Raw genomic sequence first — 6,253 nt, forward strand, 5'->3', positions numbered from 1 at the left:
GCTTAAAATTGTTAAGTGGATCAAATGGAGGTGTAAATGTCTCCCAGAGTTAGCCTGGCCAGTGTGGGGGGAGTAAATAGGAGGCTCAGTCCAATATAAGCATGCAAAAACTAAATAACTAGCAGAAGAACTTCCAAGAGAACAATGGGCTTGAGCTGGTTGCAATCCACATATTCCTTCCCTGGAATGTCCAGCTGGGGACATTGGAATCATGAGAGTGAACATATTATAGAGATCATTATTGAGAATCACATCAGTATTGTGACTGAACTGTGTATTGCCATTGCTGTAATTTGCCCAGTGTAACTTAAAATTGTATTGTTTTTAGTATATTTTGTATTAGTCTCCTAAATCGGAAATCCCATATTGCACCAACTATCTTCAAATAAGTAAATTTGATATTAAATATTGCATCCTTCATACATGGAAGATCTAAAAGAATCTGGTCAGACAGTAGTGGACTCTGGCAGAAAGCAGTCTGCAGACACCAGTCATTCAATACAGAAACAAATTCAGAAAAGAAGGTGCATCATTCTATGCTGAAGTTCTGTTTTTTCAGAGTCCTTATTAATCTGGGAAGTATCTTTGTGTCATAGAACCACATCTGAATACCTACTCTGGTTAAAAGAGTAACTTCAACAAAACAAAATTAAATAACTCACATCACAGGAAGAGACTGGTATTTATCAATACCTACATTGCACAAGCTTCCTCATTATCACAAAATAAGATGTTTAAATTCTGCATTACCTTCCGTATTTCCACTTCTGCACAGTAACATTCTTCCCCACAATCAAGACACATTTTACACTTACATTTTAAGACTAACTTTACCCCACAGCTTTATCCACAACCTTCAAGAAACTCCTCTGTACATTCCTTCATCTTTTTTTTATCTTCAAGCTGATACATACTTTACTGTCTTAGAGGAAGATCCTTTCTCCAGATTTTCTACAGAGAAAAATGAGACTTTCAAGCACAAAGTGCAATTCCAACCAGCTCAGATAAGACCATACCAATGAGAAAACCATGGTGTCAAAGTGCAAGAAGGAACAGAGTGGCAGAAATGCTACACGTTGATATCACTTATAAAAGCAGGCCAAAAAGATCACTGCAGACCTTTAACCAGCTTCTCAGGACACCCACATCAGGAAATGGATTAAAATAAAGGACTGGAATCATTAAAAGTGGTAACGGAATAATAAACCAGAAGTCTGGAGCCCCAAGGTGGACTCAGACAAGGAGAAAAAGTGCAAAAATCAGTAGTGTTGCCTAATGACTCACATGTGGACAAGATCACACTCACTGTCATCTAAGGGATACCAAAACGTATCCAAAATGAGCATACTGTCCTCAAGCTAAGAGGCAATTTATTGCCAATATCCTGTCAATATAAGAGACATGAAGAGGGCTTGAAGGACTGCACCCCTTGACCTCTGAGTTACTACAAATAATTCTGTCTAGACTTGGACAGGTGCACTTAGGTGCTTGAATGCTGGACAGATTGCTGCCCATAAAAGAAGATTTCATGGCCTCTTTTACAATAAGGCTGGCAGGCCCCTGAAACAAACCTACTGATATGCTTCACATCTCTGACAGTCACAGCGAGACTCTTGATAGCAGCCTCACTTAAAGGGGAATTAAGTTTACTTAAAATAGCTCCTCAAGGGTATCAAAGGAAGAGTTGGTACTTCCCTCTTCCCTTATTTTGTTCAACATGGTCAATAATTGTATGCCCGAAGACATTTATTTTTTTAAAAAATTCATTAATGGCAACTTCCCTTTATCCATAAATGCAAAAATTCAAAATGGACATAAGTTTGAACGTCCCCAGCTGGGAACCCTGCCCTTAACAAATACACTAGATACACAGACATGGTTTCTTGGCTGTCTATATTCACACCCATCTGTTAGGATGGCACTGTGCCTACTTACAAGTTGGTCAAGCTATCAGTAGGCCATAGGTGCCAAACAGTGATCACTTGCAATGGGCAGCATGCACAATACTGAGGACTCTTTTGCAAAAAAAGCTGTTATCCAAGGAAACATTTTAGCAATGGCTGCACATGCTTTCACATTTCTTCGGATAAATGCATTCATGTATCCTCTGCTGCTTGAAACCAAAGACACCTGGAAACTGCAAAAATTTGCTATGTGAAAATACAGAGCTAGGAAAAAAAATATAAAAATCACAAAAAAAGATAATGACATTTTAATGCAAATTCTATCATTCTATGTGCTTTTCAATTCACAATACAGCAAACATGGGGGGTTTGTCAGGAAACTTATGAACCAACAAACATTACACAGAGCTGCCTACCACAGATTGCTCAACTGGAATAAAGTTATCTACTTCTCCCTAAAATCACCTTTAAAAATTCACCACCGCCACTCCTCCAAGAAAAGAAAAAAACATCTTAAACTTTTCCGCATCTCAATTACTTCTTCCCATCAATAAACAGAAATATCTTCTATCCCACAGGTATTGTGAAGCTTGATTCATTAGTGCCTGCAATCATGGTAAAGTCCTTGGAAACAGTGCCATGGATGTCAAGTACTGTGCTATCATTCAAGTATCAGACCTGCCCCTACTTAGCTAAGGTGCCTGACAAGAACAATTTTCAAGGTACGTGATTGTAAACAGCAGCATTTTATGTGGCTACAATGTGCTCAAAACAAAGATTTTGCTACTAAGAAGTGTGAATAACAGAACTCTATTTGTGTAAACTCTCTCCAAAAGCCTCTTACTACTACAAAGGTTCTTATTCTTCTCCCTAATAAAACATCTTGGAAGAAACAGAATACACTGTACTTGAGATAGCACTATTGATACAAAATTGTCTGCATATCAGTGGTGTTATCTTTACAAATGCTGTCTGCAATGGTTGCTACTTGAGAGATACTTGAACTCTTTGAATAAATATGAATAGCCACTTCTCAATTCTTGCTGGCATCCATTATCAATAAATCTCTGAAATGAATGTAAAACAAATTTATTTTGAAATAAGTGTTTCTGCTGTGTGTCAAGTCAGACTGGTTTCTTCCTCATCCTCCTCTTTTATTCTCTGGAAATTGTCATTTTTACAGTTGTTTATCTTAGTAGAACCTATTTTCATTCTCAGCCCAGAGAAGGCATGCTGGGGACTTGTGCTCCTCTTCAAGAGTAGGTAGTCCCACAGCAAGGCCTTGAAATCTATCTGTCATTAACACTGTTCATCAGTCATTGCAAGAAATTTAAGTCTGCTTCGAAAAAAAAAATAAGACAAGGAGAAAACAAAACCAAATTTTTGCTCAAGGAGTGGGAAAGAAAGAACACAACAGTTTAAGGCTTCTGAATACTGTAGAACTGTTTCACAGGAGGGACCACACAAAACAATAACTGAAGTGTCAGTGGCTTGTCACACCAAGTGAGGGAGACAGTGAAAAAAGACTTTCTTGCATAAATCAGGCATTCTGTGACTGGTCTATCACTGGGTTTCTCCTGTGAAAACCTCTATAATCTAATTTCTTTATGATTAAGACATCTGACAATTAATGGCACTTAGGGAAGAAGAGGCATTAGGGTTCTATGCCCGAGAAATAAAAAAAAATGTCTCTTTAGACAAAATGAATAAATGCAACTGGTGGACCACTATTACTGAGAAGCATTTCATCACAACAGCAGCACACTGGAACAAATAAACACCTTTTTTCCTTTCTTTTTCTAAACAAACCAAGATGGCTTAGAATTCTAGAATGCAGCTTGTTCAGACGTAGGAAATAGTAATTTACAAGAGGAATTATTGTGATACTAATTTTAAATTGCCTTCTTATGAACACTATTTAAGGTTGTTCTCAAAATCCTGAACGTTACTCAGTTATTGCAATAAAAACCACTGAGCCTTGTAAGGTATCAACTCATCTGTCACTTCAAATCACCTCACCACCAAACCAACTGCAAATACCTAATACATGTGAGTGAGACACTTAAAGGCTTTTTGATCATTTGGCCCACTGTATAAAGATCAATAGCTCTGAAATTCATTAGGAATCTTACCTCACTTAGGGATTATCCCCAAGAATTAAGTGGACATCTTATTCCTACAGAGGAAGGCACATGCCTTTTGACACAGTAATAGTTACAGGAAGCTTCACAACAGCTTTGGTATTTTTGTTAGTGATAAAAAGGGCCCATGGATTCCCTATGAATTAACAAAAGCTTTTATTTTTATTTTATTAGTTCTTGAGCACGAATCGAGAAACAAAGAGAACAACGGGGTTCACCCTGCCTGTGACTGCTTCAATCTTAAACAAGGCAGGCAAATGGCCAGAAAATAGGAAACGAAGAGAAACCAAGACCACTGACAGACAGAAACCAGCTTAGCCCAATTCTTACACAACAGGCCTGTCCTGATCCTAAAATCGCAGATTTTTGTTATTTGTAGGCCTGTATTTAAAAAAATAAATAAACAATTTATGTTCAAAGCACAACTCAGGAAACGTCTCCCAGCCAAGGTGATGCCTCACCGGGATGATTCCGAAGGTGACGAACCTTCAAGTGTCACTGAGCACAGCTCGTGCTCAGCCTTCCCCACCTCGCCTTAGGGCTAAAAAACCAAACAAACAGGAAGGAAAGCAACTTAGACCGGTGCGACCGCAGGCAGGTTTAGAGCCCATAACCCGGGCACGGGAAGGGGGGGCAGGAGACCCCAAGGGTGAAACCGAGGGAGCTCTGCCCCACCTGCCCCCCTTCTCTCCCTCCCTGCCGGCCCACGGAGATCCTCCGGCGCCACGGGCTGGGGAGGGAAAGGCAGGCGCCTTCCCTACCCCAGGAGGCAGACGAGGAGGAGGAACAGGGCGCGGCCCCGGCGGCACCACCGGCCTCCTCAGCCAGGGACGCGGGAAGACCCGCCAGCAGGGCGGGAGACGATCGGCAAGGCAAAGGGGAAGCGAAACAGCGCCCTAAAACTCGCCTCTTAAAAAAAAAAAAAACAACCTACACCGCAGAAGCAGCCGCCGGTCCCAAGTATCTCCCGCGCGCCGAGCCCGGCGCCGCTCCCTCCTCCCGGTCCGAAATTCCCGCACTGCCCGCGGTCCCGCCGGCCCGCCCGGCCCACCGCCACCTCCCAGCATCGACCGTCACCATTGGTCCGCCCCGGGCGGCCGCCAGCCCTCGCCCCGCCCTGGACGCGATACCTGCTGGGAAGTGTAGTCCGAAACGGCCCCTTCCATGGCCGCCCGAAGAGATCATGGACTACACTTCCCAGCAGGAACAGCGCCCGCGATGGGCCAAGGGCTTAGGTCTTTTAGAATCAGAATTGTTTGGGTTGGAAAAGTCTAACCGTCGACCCAGAACCACCACCATGTTCACCACTGAACCATGTCCCCAAGTGCCACATCCACACATTCGCTGAACACTCCCAGGGATGATGACTCGGTTACTGCCCTGCCCAGCTTGTTCCAGTGCTTTACAACCCTCTCAGTGGAAATTTTTTGAAACTTATAAGGAAACACGGTGTTTTAATTCACAATGATTTTAAGAAGGACTTTGATACCACAGAATCACAGGATCAATTGGCTTGGAAAAGATCTCAGATCATCAAGTCTAAGCTATGACTGAACACCACCACGTCAACTAGAACTTAGCACTGTCATGTCCAGTCTTTCCTTAAACACCTTCAGCAACGATGACTCCACCACCTTGGCGTGGTGACTCCACTCCAAGGTGGTGGAGTCACTTACTGTGTGGCAATAACCCCTGTTCAGGTCAAAAAACAGGCCACTGGCTTTCCAAGGACCAAGGTCATGAAGTGATTCTTCCTCCCGTGTGACTGATGCCCTGGCCAAACCCAACCCCTCCAGCCACCCCAGTCCCAGTCAAATCATAGAATTTTGCTTCTTGGAGCAGGGCTGACCTATTTGTCACCTGGTATCACTACATAGAATCATAGAATCACTCAGGTTGGAAAAGACCTTTAAAATCATCTAGTTCCAACATTAAACACTGCCAAGTTCACCACTAAACCATGTCCCTAAGTGCCACATCTACACCTCCTTCTTTTATTGTCAGGTACAAATGTCTTCACACCTATACTTGCTTCTGCCAAGCTGTGAAGTGGGAGACAGGCATAGAAAATTAAAGGCATGCCAAAACAGGGAATTTAGGCGATGAGGCAGAAAAATGAAAGGACAGTGGTTTTGTTTTGTTAATTTGCTGGGTGTTTTAAATCTTTAAAATGGTATTATGTTTTCATAGCCACCATCTTCACATGCT

General features: G+C 42.3%; 1 protein-coding gene across 3 annotated transcripts in view; it reads right to left on the reverse strand.

Moving 5' to 3' along the window:
- Window positions 1-5,084, reverse strand: part of VRK1 (vaccinia related kinase 1) — a 35,707-nt gene extending 30,623 nt beyond the window's left edge. For 2 of the 3 annotated variants that reach the window (XR_001877188.1, XM_017829845.1), the window contains exon 1: window positions 4,980-5,084. The gene's annotated coding sequence lies outside the window, so the exon portion shown is untranslated. Of the gene's footprint in view, window positions 1-4,975 lie in introns of all 3 variants that reach the window. The other variant, XM_017829846.1, reaches the window with a different exon arrangement.
- Window positions 5,085-6,253: the final 1,169 nt, after the last annotated feature.

Source organism: Lepidothrix coronata, unplaced genomic scaffold (assembly GCF_001604755.1).
Source record: "Lepidothrix coronata isolate B3197 unplaced genomic scaffold, Lepidothrix_coronata-1.0 Scaffold169, whole genome shotgun sequence".
NCBI lineage: Eukaryota > Metazoa > Chordata > Aves > Passeriformes > Pipridae > Lepidothrix > Lepidothrix coronata.